The sequence below is a fragment of the Sapajus apella genome, unplaced genomic scaffold (genome assembly GCF_009761245.1).
Source record: "Sapajus apella isolate SASKATOON/1434 unplaced genomic scaffold, GSC_monkey_1.0 scaffold2, whole genome shotgun sequence".
NCBI lineage: Eukaryota > Metazoa > Chordata > Mammalia > Primates > Cebidae > Sapajus > Sapajus apella.
The window spans coordinates 29,457,790-29,473,908 of record NW_022436942.1 but is presented as its reverse complement, the minus strand read 5'-3'; the positions used below and the strand labels follow the sequence as shown (position 1 = coordinate 29,473,908).

General features: G+C 37.9%; 1 long non-coding RNA gene across 1 annotated transcript; it reads left to right on the top strand.

Annotated features, from left to right (window-relative positions):
* The first annotated feature begins 355 nt into the window (after positions 1 to 355).
* LOC116563027 lies at positions 356 to 1,060 on the top strand. The gene is made up of 2 exons (XR_004274171.1): positions 356 to 416; positions 550 to 1,060. It is a non-coding gene; the product is annotated as an uncharacterized LOC116563027 (long non-coding RNA).
* The last annotated feature ends 15,059 nt before the right edge of the window (positions 1,061 to 16,119 follow it).

The following is a 16,119-nucleotide window of genomic DNA, read 5'->3' as shown; positions in this document are numbered from 1 at the left end:
TGAAATTATTGTGGCTTGGGTGGAAACTTAAAGGAGTGAAATATCTGCCTTCCAGAAAAATCGTCGTTCAAAGTAAAATTAAACTTGTTTTCGTTGCAATAATTCCCCTTTATTCCTTTGTATATCTGTAAGCTCTTCACCTTTTTTTGTAATTACTAGACATTTTGGACTTAAAAAGAGCCTCTGCATGTGTGTTTTGGAATTGTGTAGTTTCATAATGTGATAATTATTCCTATTTGAGTAATGTAAAGTTAATTTGAAATAAAATTTCTACTTCCTTTGATTGTTTCTTTTAAAAAGTCACGTTTTCCTCACAAAAGTATCACTGTAATCCAATTTAAATTTATCATTTGAGGGTCAAAAGCAAGAAATATCAAGAAACACAAGCATACCGTAAAACCGTCATGTTTTTGAAGGTAAGGTGTTTTGACGTATCAGCAGACATTGGATTTATTTCAACTCCTAATGGTGTGCTGGTGCAGATATAAAATGTTATGCTTGGTTATTCATTTCATCAAACATTCTACTTCACTGTTTTTTTCCCTTCAGGAAAATTCGAGGAGGAACAACACATTTGTGTCCTTTCCTTCCTTTCTCCCCGTCTTACCCAAATAGTTCCTTCCTCCTCCTGCTTTCTCTTCCTCACATGTTAACATCTACAAACATAAGATGGTGTGTTAAAAGATTGGATATGCTTCTATGGAGATGACTTCCAGAGGGTATAAGTCTGATTTGAGAGTTTTATTACCTTGAGTATTTTACTGGAAGAGATAGAACAACATTCATAATTAATGTGTGGGTTAGGAGAAAATACACTGATAACTATTATTTCAGTATTTCATACTGAGCACTGTTTGTTTAGGATGAATTCACTTTAAGCCATGTTGAAGAACAAGCCTTTAATTGTCCCATTATTAGTGCCAAATCTATTATAAATTTGTTAAAATTTGTTTAATACCTCCCTTAGAGGGTATTTTAGGTATTTAATGAGCTAGCATTTGTTAAAGGCTTATATTTATGACTTTCTAGTAAGAACTCAATAAATGGTATATTTGTTAAATTGTCCTGTTGCATCAAAAACTTCATCTTTGTTGGTAATGTTAATCAAGTTTGCCCATTTGGTAGTTTGTTTTTTTTTTAACTATACTTTGATAGATTTTCTTACTTTTACCTGAAAAGTACTCCACACTAATAGGTACATGTCATGTGTCTTTTCAAAATATGCATTATGTTAAATTCTCTGTACACTTTATGCAAAAATTACAGACTTTGAGGAAAAAAATTACCTATTAAGGGAAAAATGAGTTTGTGTATAACTTGTAGAAGAAGGAGGCCACTCATATGTAGGAAAGTATGGATAGTACTGAAAATTTTGTCATGGCAAAGGATATAAGGACAGGCTTCTCTAATGTTTCCAAAACATTTGAATCCCCTTTGTTCACTCTCTAAATCCGTTGCTCCTTTAGTTTTCCTGATTTTCATAAATAGTACCACCATTCACTTACTTGCTTCGACATAAAACTTGGAATTTTCTGTGATTCTTCACACTCCTACAACTCATCAAACAGTAGCATCCATTCTTCCTCACAATTATATTCCGAATTAAGCTACTTATCACCTCCACTACTGCAACCTTTGAGAGCCACCATTTCCTCTTGCTGGACCACAGCAATATCCATAGTAGCTGCCTTCACTTTCTCTCTGTACTCTCATGAAAATTTTCTCATTCAAACCGTTCTCTGAATACCAAACAAAGTGATCCTTTAAAAAAATGTTACTAAGTTATTTCACTCACTCCCTTGTTTAAAACCCTCCAATAGTGGCCAGGTGTGGTGGCTCGCGCCTATAATCCCAGCACTTTGGGAGCCCGAGGTGGGCAGATCACGAGGTCAGGAGATCGACATCATTCTGGCCAACATGGTGAAACACCGTTTCTACTAAAAATACAAAAAAAAAAAAAAAAAATTAGCTGGGCATAGTGGTGCATACCTGTAGTCCCAACTACTCAGGAGGCTGAGGCAGGAGAATCGCTTGAATCTGGGAGGTAGAGGTAGAGGTTGCAGTGAGCCCAGAGCGAGCCACTGAACTCCAGCCTAGTGACAGAGCGAGACTCTGTCTCAAAAAAAAAGCCCTCGGATAGCTTCCTTATGCACACAGAATGAAATCTAAACTCCTTATCATGGCCTTCAAGACTGCATAATCCGGCTCTTGCTCACTTCTCCAACTTCCCGGGAAGCAGCACGGGAAGTTGTTCTCACCCTTCTCACTGGCCTCCTTCCTGTCGTGTACTGAGCTCTTTCTAGTCTGTAGCAGAGCCTGGTAGTTGTCCCCCAAAATTTCTCCATTTTATTCATAGTAATAGACATGGATACCATAAACAAAGACTATATTTTCCAGCCTTCCTTGTAGCCATGTAATAGGGCTGGCTGATGGGATATAAGCAATAGATCATGTGACACACTTGTAAAAACATCCTTAAGAGATAGTTGGTGTATACCTTCAACGATGCTTTTCCTTTAGCCTGTAGCCTGTAGCCTGTAGCCTGGAATACAGATGTGATGGCTTGGAGCTCTAGCTGCCAATTTGTGTCTCATGCAAGTTCTTTCATTCTAGAGATGGTAAAACTAAGCTGGTGGAAACCAGAATCCCTGAGGACTTCGTAGATCAGAGCACCATGCCAGCCCTGCACTTGTAAATGTCTGTCTTATTAAAGCCACTATTTTTGGGTCTCTTGTTCTCAACCGAACTTCATCTTATCTGATACTGTGCCTCAGGGCCTTTGCGCTTGCTTTCTTCGTTTCTTCTTTTTCTGCCTGGGATGTGGTTTTTCTGTCTCGTATGTGGCTGACTCATTCTCATCCTTCAGGTTAACCCAAGTATTTCTGACAGCCCTTCCCTCGCCACCCTATCTAAAATAGCTCCCTTTCCCATTTAGTCTCCATCAGTCACGTGACCCTCCATTTTTTAACAGCATTTATAATTTATTATCTTTTTTTTTTTTGAGATGGAATCTTGCTCTGTTGCCAGACTGAAGTGCAGTGGCGCAATCTCAGCTCACTGCAACCTCTACCTCCCAGGTTCAAGCGATTCCCCTGCCTCAGCTTCCCGAGTAGCTGGGACCACAGGCGCGTACCGCCACGCCCAGCTAATTTTTTGTTTTTTAGTAGAAACGGGGTTTCACCATGTTGGCCAGGATGGTCTCAATCTCCTGACCTTGTGATCCGCCTGCCTTGGCCTCCCAAAGTGCTGGGATTACAGGCGTGAGCCACTGTACTTGGCTATCTTTTTTATTCATTGTTTATTTTCTGTCTCCCTTCACCCTGTAAAAATATAAACTATACCTTTTTGTTCACTGCTTTATCCTTCATACATCATGGGCATTAGATAAGTGCTGTTAAATTAGTAAATGAATGAACAAAATTCTTTTTTTTTTTTTTTTTTGAGACGGTGTTTCACTCATGCTACCCAGGCTGGAGTGCAATAGCACGATCTCGGCTCACCGCAACCTCCGCCTCCTGGGTTCAGGCAATTCTTCTACCTCAGCCTCCTGAGTAGCTGGGATTACAGGCACGCACCACCATGCCCAGCTAATGTTTTGTATTGTTAGTAGAGACGGGGTTTCACCATGTTGACCAGGATGGTCTCGATCTCTTGACCTTGTGATCCACTCGCCTCGGCCTCCCAAAGTGCTAGGATTACAGGCTTGAGCCACTGCGCCCGGCCTATGAACAAAATTCTTATCCAAGATTAGCTAGACTTTTTTTAATAATAAATGAGTAGATGTCAAAAGATTTCCTTAACACAAAATTTGTAAAATCCAATCTAGGCAACAGGAAAAACAGTGTTAAACTAATAGGATATTCCTAGCCTCCAACTTAATAATGAAGATGTGTACCTTTTTCTGGGAAATCTGTAAGGCTATTACAAAAAAAAAAAAGCTTAATTGGTGAAGTAGACTGGCAAATTAAAAAAGAGCACTGCGATATATCCAGGGCAAAAAATCACACTAAAAGGAATCTGATTTATAACTTACTAGACCTCAGTTTCTTCATCTGAAATGCATATAAGAATCTTAAGCTTTGAGTGGTAATATTATAAAAGTTTAAAGCTTAATTGTAAGCCCAACTTACAAGTAACAAAACATGTTAAACATTAATTTAGTCTTCAGGCATTATTTTAACAAGTGATTATTTCTTGATAATACTGGCAAGGGTTCAGAGAAACGGGGCTGCTTATATTGCTGAGAGTATATGTTGGCAGCACTTTTTCTAGAGTACAGTTTGGTTAATCTATCAAAGGCCCTGAGCATGTGCATTTGACCCAGCAGTTCTTTTAGACATGTGTCATAAGCAGGCTGGATGCAGTGGGGAAGGACAAGGCGGGAGGATCACCTGAGGCCAGGAGTTTGAGACCAGCCTGGCCAACGTGGTGAAACCCCATCTCTACTAAATACAAAAAAAAAAAAAAAAAAAGAAATAGCTGTGTATAGTTGTGCACACCTGTAGTCTCAGCTACTTGGGACGCTGAGGCAAGACAATCGCTTGAATCCGGAAGGCGGAGGTTGCAGTGAGCCAAGATGGTTCCACTGCACTCCAGCCTGGGCGACAGAGCAAGACTCCGTCTAAAACAAAACAAAAGGCCAGGCCGGCTTGGTGGCTCACACCTCTAGTGCCAGCACTTTGGAAGTCTGAGGTGGGGGGTGGATCACCTGAGGGCAAGAGTTCAAGACCAGCCTAGCCAAAATGGCAAGACCCTGTCTCTACTAAAAATACAAAAATTAGCTGGGCCTGCTGGCAGGTGCCTGTAGTTCCAGCTATTTGGGAGGCTGAGGCAGGAGAATCACTTGAACCCAGGAGGCAGAGGTTGTAGTGAGCTGAGATTGTGCCACTCCACTCAAGCCTAAGTAACAGGTGAGACTCCATTTCAAAAAAAAAAAAAAAAATGTATTGCAAGCAAATAAGGATGTGTTTAAGAAGTTAATTGCAAGAATGTTCTTTACTGCATCATTTATTAGGAGATTGGTTAAGCAACTTCCATATGCTGAACAGTATTCAGCCATTTAAAATGATGTGGAAGAGGCCGGGCGCGGTGGCTCAAGCCTGTAATCCCAGCACTTTGGGAGGCCGAGGCGGGTGGATCACGAGGTCAAGAGATCGAGACCATCCTGGTCAACATGGTGAAACCCCGTCTCTACTAAAAATACAAAAAATTAGCTGGGCATGGTGGCGCGTGCCTGTAATCCCAGCTACTCAGGAGGCTGAGGCAGGAGAATTGCCTGAACCCAGGAGGCGGAGGTTGCGGTGAGCCGAGATCGCGCCATTGCACTCCAGCCTGGGTAACAAGAGTGAAACTCTGTCTCAAAAAAAAAAAAAAAAAAAAAAAAAAAAAAAATAAAAAAAAAAAAGATGTGGAAGAAATTTTATTGACATGATACACTGTTAAGAACAAAGAAAAAGTTTTAAGAACAAAGAAAAAGTTTTAAAATACAAATATATAATTTGTGAGTCTTACAAAGATCATCTAACAATATGCACGACATGTTAAGTCAACTTTGGAAAAGTATCTTTTCATTATTTTTATCTCGGCTACTGTTAGTTATAGGAGCATTTTATATTGACTGAGGATCTTTATTAAAACTTCTCTTTAGCCTTTTGTGAAATCTTGTTATGATGACTATAGTGACACTATATCAAACATATAACCAGAATATGTTTATGCTCAAATATTTCAAGCAATATTTGATGCTTGAAATACCAAAGTGACAATGAAAATGAAAGAAATCTGGATAGCTCCTTAGAGTTATTTAATTATATTTCAGATATGAACATAAAGTATGTTTTTAATATTACCACTTTTGAGAATAACAGAATAAATGCCTACTCATCTTAATAAGATGTTCTGATTCAGTATTCATTTGCCATTCATTATTCAAATATACCTGAATCTCAGTTATGTGCCAGGCACTATGTTTTGTCTCTAAGAGACAGGAAAAACCAAACGTTTTCCCTGTTCTTGCATACTACTCAATGCAATAATACTTCTGTAACAAGATGGGATGGGGTAGTGGCCCCTCCCCACCCCCACCCACACCAAACCATCAGTTCTCTAGCAGACATCAGCTGGGTGTCAATTCTATTCAGTTCTGACACCCTCTACCTGGAGGCAACATCATATCCCACAGATTGAGGGCTCAGTTCCGCAAGACTGCCTCCCACCACTTCAAGTGCCAGCCTCAAGTGGTAGGTTGTCACCCATATTCCTGACCAAGCTATAAATCGGGATTCCCATGACCCCTTCCTCAGGTTCAACTAGTTCATTAGAGTGGCTCACAGAAGTCAGAGAAACCCTTTACTTGCATTTACCCATTTATTATAAAGGATATTACAAAGGGTACAGGTGAACAGCTGGATGGAAGAGGAATCTGCACACCTCCCATACTTTGCCCTATCCATAGGTAGGGAGAAGAGGTGTGGCAATTCCATACCCTCTCCAAGAAGTCCAGCTTCCAGGAACCTCCAAGTGTTCAGCTATCTGGAAGCTGTCTGAACCATGCCTGTCCTTTTGGGTTTTTATGGATACTTCACTATGTACGCATGATTGGTTACATTATTGGTCACTAGTGAGCAAATAACCTTTAGCCCCTTCTCTCCCTGGAGGTGAGGAGTCAGCTGAAAATTCTAATTCCCTAATCACATGGTTAGCTTCCCCGGCAACCAGCCCCCATCCTGAGGCTATCCAAGAGCCCATCAAGAGTCACCTCATGAGAACAAAAGATTCTCCTGTCATCCAGGAAATTCCAAGGGGTTTAGGAACTCTGTGTCAGGAACCAAGGGTCAAAGACTGAATAGAACAAAAGATTGTCCTAGTGCCCCTATCTAGAAGAGTTTTAGGACCTCTGTGCTAGGAAACAGATGGAAACCGAAAAATACAGAAGATAGATCAATATATAATCTTACTGTAGCCATATTACCTTTTCATTTAGTTCTCAAGAAAACTATGTGATGTCGGTATAATAGTATTAATTTTTTTCATTTTCTTGTATGCTACATGTATGTAGCAGATATCATTTAAACTTGTGAACCACATTTTCCCAATATATTTTTTTGGGTTTTTAAAAATATATATATTTCTTTAAATATCCTTGTCCATATATTGAATTTCTATTACTCATCACCTTTGGAATTGATCATGGCAGTATTAAAGCTACTTCATATTCTGAACTGAACATTAAAGACGCTTTTACCCCTCCAGTGCTTTCCTGGGTCACTATCATCTATAAAAATAGGTAGCCTAAAAGGAGAAGCCAAATAAATGAGATAACCAGTGAAAAGAATCTAAGATCCTTGGAATCTAAAAAGTGGCTGTAACCAGTCAGCATAAGAAAACCCCCAACAACAGCAATTAGAGATAAGAGTCAATATTGGCCTGAAAATAATCATAGTTACCACTTAGTTTAGCATCTGCTGAATGGCAAGCACCATAATTACATGATTTCACTCAATCTATATAACATTTCTATGAGATAGGTGATATTTGCATTTTACAGATGAGGAAATGGAGGTGGAGGTTGCTATGAGCTGAAACCACGCCATTGCACTCCAGCCTCAGCAACAAGACCGAAACTTCATCTTAGAAAAAAAAAAAGTAACTCTGACATAGTTTGGCCACAGGATATATTTTTTAAATGTTACAGATTAATCGAATGAATAAATACGGAGAACCTAGGTAGATGATGAAAATTCTGATTCAACTAACAATTGAGTTCCTATTATGCACCAGCCTCACAGATTATATTATATTCTTGGGAGAGGGCCTCTTGGTTGTAAGTGATTATACACTGCTGTTTCTCAATCTGGAGTACTGTAGGAGCACCTTTCATGAATTTTGTGGATACTCAATGTGATAAACTACTTTTCTTATAAAATTACCCTAATGTGTACAAATATAAAACCAGAAGTAAACTTATGTTTTTAACTCTATTTTATCTATAAACTAGAAAAAATTAGGAATGAAATAAAACTAAAATATTTTAAGTTAACTACACTAATGAAAAGTTTTTTGCTGAGTCTAAATCATCATTGGAAATACAGCACAGTTTATTTGAATTTGAGATACTTATGTTGCTATGTAATAACTCAATTTTCCTAACAGTTTTCTCTGTTATAACTTTTTGAAACCTTTGTTCCAGAAGCAAGCAATTATAATATTTGATCTTTACCTGGCATAAATGGATCATTAATTTACTTATTCTTTACTGTAGTCAAGGGCAATTTTACGTTATATAGTCTGGCTCCAACTCCATTATAAGCAAACAAAAACATGAGCATTCAAGTCAAAGTATTTATTTATATAATGGTGTTTTTTTAATCCAAAACAGAGTTATGTTAATTTTTAGATTACTTTTGAAATAAAAGTACAAAACTAAAGATTTTTTGTGAGAACTCACAAATACTAAAGAATGTGTTAGTGGGCCATCAGAGATTTAAGAAGCATGGTTATGAGCATAAGGGTTTTGAATAGCTAAGATCTGGAACTTTATCTAACTGAAACACATGCAAGATTGAGTGCCCTTGGAAAAAAATGCAATATTTTAAAAATTACTTCTGCAAACTTCAGTTTTGCTGCCTAAAAATGGTACATAGAAATATGACTAATGCCTTTCAGGATTTTGTAAAAATTTTATCAGATGCCATAAGCAAATGTTTAGCATAGTGTATGGAATGAACCAACCATTTAATAAATAGTTGTAATCATGATGGTGATGACGATAATTGCTTTACATGGAAAACCACATGTAATCTAAGAATTTTAAATAAAAAAGAATTACTAATGAGGCATCTGAAAGGGAAAATGCAAGAAAATAATAGACTGTGTAGATAGCCATTTAAAAACAGAAATATAAATGTGCTAGTTAGTTGAGTTAAATACTTTCCGTTTGAGAACTGAAAAATAAATCAGGTAAGGTAGGGAGGTAAAACATATCTCTAAATGAGTGTCAACTAGTAATCCTGTTTATTTTGCTGCCATAAAAATATTTTTAAATTGCTTTAAAAAATAAACATGTTAACTAATCTTGAGTTTATGTGATGGCATCCCTTTCACAATTACTAAGAGGGTTTTAAAAGACTCGTCACTTTTTAAAGACATTGTTTAGTACAAGATAGTTACCAAATGTTTACAATCGTTCTTAAATTTTTTTTTTTTTTTTTTCTGATACGGAGTCTCGTTCTGTTGCCCAGGTGGGAGTGCAGTAGCACAATCTCAGCTCACTGCAACCTCCACCTCTTCAGTGCAAGTGATTCTCCAGCCTCAGCCTCCTGAGTAGCTGGGACTACAGGTGCATGCCACCATGCCCAGCTAATGTTTGTATTTTTAGTAGAGACGGGGTTTTACTGTGTTAGCCAGGATGGTCTCCATCTCTTGACCTCGTGATCCGTCCGCCTTGGCCTCCCAAAGCGTTGGGATTACAGGCATGAGCCAGCACGCTGGCCCAACCTTACATTTTTAATATGATACCCAACTCTAAAGTAGTTAGAATTGATAGTCATAATTAGATTTTTTAAAACACTGCCTAATATAGAAGTAAACACCATATTTTATAAAACGCTACTTCAACAATAAGAGTAAGATTAGTTTTCTGTTAGCTTTTAGGTTATGAAAGTTGCTACAGCCGCCATAACTTGGGTGAAGAGATCTGGAGGAATATTATCCCCAAATCTCTTCTTTTCTTCTAATGAAGCAGCCTGCAATTAGGAAACAACTCTTCATAAACATAACCCATATAAGTGAGCATATAACAGTTAAATGGCAAAATCCAAAGAAACAGCCAATTGATATTTTACAAATTCAGCAGCTGCCACTGAGGAAACAGGTGATAATGTAGCACAAAAAGTTATCATAAAACACAAGAATTCTAAATACTTAGTAAGGAAGACCTTTTTGAAAGCCTTATCCTGGAAACTAATCTCTTCCTGCTAAAAACCAGGGAATCTTAGAATCTTACTACAAACAAAAAACACCTCTTATCATAGTAGCAGAGGGAAGACAAAATCTGTTTTGAATGAACCAACAACAACAGATGTATTTATTATACTTTAATTTATAAGAAAAAAGATTTAATTGGATCACAGTTCTGCAGGCTATACAGGAAGCATGCACCAGAATCTGCCTGGCTTCTGATGAGGGCTTCAGGAAGCTTACAATTAGGGTTGAAGGTCAAGGGTGAGCAGGCACCTCAACATGGCAGAGTGGGAGCAAGAGAGAGCTATTACACTTCTTTAATTAAGTTAAAGAATTGGCATAACTTTGCCTAGTTTATTGTATAAACAAAAATTACAAAAAGGGAATGAAGGAGGGAGAAGGGGGGAAAGAAAGAAAAAAGAAAGGAAAGGAGAAAGGAAAGGAAAAAGGAACAATGAAAGGAAAGGAAAAAGGAAAGGAAATCCTTAGTGCACTAGTTTCATAAGATACTGGCAAGTATTATGTTAAAAAGAAAAAGATTTCATTTAAGGCTCTGAATTACAAGGTTTCATTATTGTTTCTTTTTTTCTTTTTCTTTTTTTTTTTTTTTTTGAGACAGGGTCTCACTCTGTCGCCCAGCCTAGAGTACAGTGTGGTACAATCAGAGCTCACTGCAGCCTCCAACTCCGGGGTTCAAGTGATCCTCCTACCTCAGCCTTCGGAGTAGATGGGACTACAGGCATGCACCAGCACATCCAGCTAACTTTTAAAAATTGTTTTTGTAGTGACAGGGTCTGACTATGGTGCCCAGGCTGGTCTCAAACTCCTGGGTTCAAGAGATCCTCCTACCTTTGCCTCCCAAAGTACTGGAATTACAGGTGTGAGCCACTATGCCCAGCCTGTTCGTATGTTAATGTGTTAATATGTGTGTACCTAAGTAACTTAGTTCTTTTTTATTGAAGATTTTAATTAATATCTCATAAAACCACAAGCTATCTAACTACATTTGATGAAGACACTGTACTTTAAAGGCTGAATTCCTGTATATAGGGATTGAGAATTCCCTACCACAACTTTGTTATGAGAAATTGACACAAGGCCAGGCATGGTTGCTCATGCCTGTAATCCCAGCACTTTGGGAGGCCTAGGCAGGAGGATCACTTGAGTACAGGAGTTTGAGACCAGCCTGGGCAGTCTAGTGAAACCTCCTCTAAAAAAGTTGACACAGGATATAAATTTGATATCACAGATGTTTTTAACAGGACCAAAGAAGATATTTATCTTATCCTTTTAGGACTGAGGTTTTCGCCAGTACATTAGGTAAGGACTGGCTTATACTTAATATCATAATAGGGCCGGGCGCGGTGGCTCACGCTTGTAATCCCAGCACTTTGGGAGGCCGAGGTGGGTGGATCACGAGGTCAAGAGATCGAGACCATCCTGGTCAACATGGTGAAACCCCGTCTCTACTAAAACTACAAAACATTAGCTGGGCATGGTGGTGCATGCCTGTAATCCCAGCTACTCAGGAGGCTGAGGCAGGAGAATTGCTTGAACCCAGGAGGCAGAGGTTGCGGTGAGCCGAGATCGCGCCATTGCACTCCAGCCTGGGTAACATGAGTGAAACTCCGTCTCAAAAAAAAAAAAAAAAAAAAAAAAAAAAAAAATCATAATAGGTACAGCAGAATCTTTTTTATTGATGTATTTATATTGGGAGTTTTCCCATTGCCCCATGATTATGATTATGTACCAAAACTGAGAATAAAATGCATAAATACTTCACATTCTCAGTTAAAATAACTTTGAATAACCCCATAGTATTAGCCAAGTAGTATCACAACCATACCTGTCACCACCACCACTACCTCACCACCACCACTCCTACTCACCCATCATTAAAGAAATGGTAGGCCTGAGGGAAAATAAAGAGGCCCCTTGGAGAATCAGTTTGTGGACAGGACTCTTCCCAGTATGTAACTGGAGTCGGGGTTGCCTGAAGAGAATCGCATCTAAAGATTGGCATTACCAAAATAAGAAGAAACATACTTCTTTTATCTGTTGGGTATTTGCTTGCCCTGAGGACTTGCTGAGTTCCTGGAGCTATATGAGTAGAGAAAAGAGAATTTGCAAGAGATGATAGACTAAGAGAGGCCAGGACAGCAAGAAAGTGGCCTTCGTGCACATCATTCAGTATGTCAAGAATGATGGAGATGCTCATGAGTGGTATGAACACCAGGGAAAGTAGGTGAGCTTCAGCCGTTTTGTCACTATGCAGGCTGGCCTCAGCAAGAGGGAATCTGCATCGAGAGAAATTAAAGAGGTTCAGTAAACTGGATCCAGATGACCAATATCAGGAAACTACATAATGGAACGCCCCTGGCAGGCTCCCTCAAAGAAGCCTCATTATAGATCTAGGTTTTTGATACTGTCACACAGAGGTCATCAAAATCCAGTTAATGAGGATTGCATCCTCATCCAGTTAGGTAAGAAAATAATCGCCCCTTTCTCTGTACTTGGGCTGGGGAGAGGGCGGGGGAGAAAAGTGAAAAGAGCTTTGAATTGAGCTGGAGATTGAAGCTTTAAAGTTAACAACATGATTTCTTTCTTTTTTTTTTTTTTTTTTAGAGACAGGGTTTCTCTGTGTTGGTCAGGATGGTCTCAAACTCCTGATCTCAGGTGATCCGCCCGTCTCGGCCTCCCAAAGTGTTGGGATTACAGGTGGGAGCCGCCACGCCCAGGCCAACAACATGATTCTTTAATATTATATTGTGAGTAACAAAAATAAATAAGATCAGACTCAAAAAAAATATTATATTGTGATCTACTACCTTTAAATAACTAAAAAATCAGAGAATCTATATAGGATATTTAGGATATCATTAAAGGAGCCATTCCTCTTTTTTCTATTTGCCTGTGGGTAACAATATCAGGATTGAATGACAGAACTGCCTGTCTTTGTAATGGGTGGCAAATGCGAAAAGGAGCAGGATTTTTTTTTTTTTTTTTTTTTTTTTTGAGAGGGTGTTTTCCTTTTTTTACCCAGGCTGGAGTGCAATGGCGCGATCTCGGCTCACTGCAACCTCCGCCTCCTGGGTTCAGGCAATTCTCCTGCCTCAGCCTCCTGAGTAGCTGGGATTACAGGCACACGCCACCATGCCCAGCTGATTTTTTGTATTTTTAGTAGAGACGGGGTTTCACCATGTTGACCAGGATGGTCTCGATCTCTTGACCTCGTGATCCACCCGCCTGGGCCTCCCAAAGTGCTGGGATTACAGGCTTGAGCCACCGCGCCCGGCCAGGAGCAGGATTTTTTAGTAAACCAGACAAATACTTAACATGTATGCTTACATTATATAGTTCATTTCAAAATGTACTTTCGGTCTTTCTTTATCAACTTCTTTGGGAAACTTCATAAAGTTCTGCAATCAAAAACATCCTGGGAAAAATTTTAAAGGCATATCTACAATTAACAGTTTTGGTGAAAATTCTGGTGTTCAGACAGACTAGGTAAGCAACATCCTTTGCAAAATGCTATTCTTAAAATTTTTGCTTCTTTTTGCATTTGCTACCCATTAGGGAGACAGGCACCTATGTCATTCAATCCAGATATTGTCACTGAGTCTTAGATTTTAAACAGAAAAGTGGGATTAAAGAGTAACTGAATCTGAATTACTGCTTTACTTTTAGCATTGGCCTTGCTGAAGTTTTAAAATCAAACAGTTTCACAGAATTTTAGATCAGTACCTTCACTACTAATCAATGAAATGAATATAATTTCACTCAGAAAAAAAGCACAGAGTAAATCTAAAACTTGTATTTAATATGATTTAAGATTTAATCTTCTAGGTGAATATTAAATTTCAGTGATATTTGGTGCAATAACATCTAGCATATACTTAGTCAAACCTTTTAACCATCTCACTCTATACAGTGTGAAGCATGAAAACTGTTTTTCATTTGTTTGTTTTAATGGTGAGGGAATAATACAAGTGATTGCTTTTCAACTTCAGATTTGGATACAAACAATTGGATCCTTTTATATGAAGGACAACATGAGGCCATGCAAATTCCCAGTACGTTCATGCTGACAAGTATTTACTATGTACCAGGCACTCATCCAAACACAGGCAAAGTAGAGCAGTAAGGAAGGCAGATAAGGTTCCTCTTTTCATGGAGGAGATAAACAATAAACAATAAATATTCAAAATAATTGCAGTGATTAGAACTATCAAGGAAAATAAGCAAGATAAAAGCTAGAGAATGACCAGGGATTAGTGTGCTCTCTTAGATAAAGTGCTCAGTGAAGACATCTCTGAGCAGGTAACACAAGCAAAAGATCTGCAGGAAATAAGGTTGCCTCAAGTGCATGTTGATGTATATGTAATTTAAATGTCAGGCTGTGAATTTAAATTCCTAAGGACAATATTTTTTGTTTATTCTGAAAACCCCTATCCAAGAAGTACAATTAACTTGCCTTTACAAAAAGTAGCATATTGTTATGTACAATTTTATCTTCATAAAATCTGAATGTTGCTTCTGGTCTTACTTGTTTCATTTTTATTCAACAGATCTTTATTGAGTAATTGCTGTACTTTGAGGCTTTATTCTAGGTTTTTGCTATATACTATTGAATAAAATAATTATTCCTGGCCACCTGGAGATTGCATTCTAGCAGGAAAATACAGACAATAAGCAATAAACACAATAAGCAAATTATATACTATGTTAGAAGGTGATTTGTGCTGTACTGGGATAGGTAGACCAGAGAAAAGAAGATAATTACTTGGAGAAGAACAGGTTCCATTAGTAAGTAGGCTAGCAGGGTGGGCCTCAATTAGATTAGACCTGAGCAAACAACAGGAACCTGAGGGAGTTAGCCAAGTGCCTGTCTGAGAGAATAGCTCTCCTTGACTCATACATACATACATACATACATACCCTTTTGCCTCCAAAAAAGTTACTGTCTTTTTTCAACCCTTATTATTATTTTAGCTTATAAAAAAGAGTAGCTATGATATATCATCATTGTATATAATGTACTTGAATACATGACTTGGTTATCTTTTATTTACATAGATAGCCACTACTATACACACGCGCGCATGCGCGCGCACACACACACATGACTTATACATATATATATATGACATGTATATGATTTTAAATTTTTATCATCTGAAAGTATGAAAAACTACCTTTTTTTTTTTTTTTTTGAGACAGAGTCTTGCTGTGTTGCCCAGGCTGGAGTGCTGTGACATGATCTCAGCTCACTGCAACCTTCATCTCCCAGGTTCAAGCGATTCTTCTGACTCAACCTCCCCTTGTAGCTGGAATTACATGCGTGCACCACCACGCCCAGCTAATTTTTTGTATTTTTAGTAGAGATGGGGATTTCACCATATTGGCCAGGCTGCTCTTGAACTCCTGACCTCAAATGATCCACTTACCTCAGTTTCCCAAAGTGCTGGGATTACATGCATGAGCCACCACACCCAGACAAGAACTACCATGTGTAAAGGCATTGAAAACTAACTTATGATTAGAAAACATATATTTTTATATATAGGCATGTGTAGGCCACACAACAAATATACTTTATGCTTTCTAGTTAAAAGGTAATGGTGTTCTTGAAGACATGTTAGAAATCTAAAATAATAATTTAAGTTGGAAGACATGGTAGATTACTCACTGTATGCTATAAATTGAGTGCAGAACTAACAAGTATGATAGGTTGGTATGAGTGGTTAGAAAAATGGACTTTTATTAGTTTATTAAGTAAAATTAGAATAATTTCAATTATTTTATTTTATTTTTGCTTCATTCCACTGTCTTCCAGATATTGCTGAGTTTATTATAAAAGTGTTTAAGGTTAATGTTATTAATCTACATATTTTTATTATTCTGCAAGTAAAATCTTCTAATCTTTACATTCTTAAAGCATGACTTTTAAAAAAAGTAACCACATAATTACAACCAGGCATCTAAGTATAGTAGCTGTATTTCCTTTCCATTTTCAATTGTGTTCTGTTTTAATTTTTGAATCAATGTTAAATAACAGGTAACTTTTCCTAACTTTAGATACAATATATTTTACTAAAAAGATCATAAATGTTCCATAAATTTACATACTTTTTATACTTCTTTTTTTTATACTTCTTT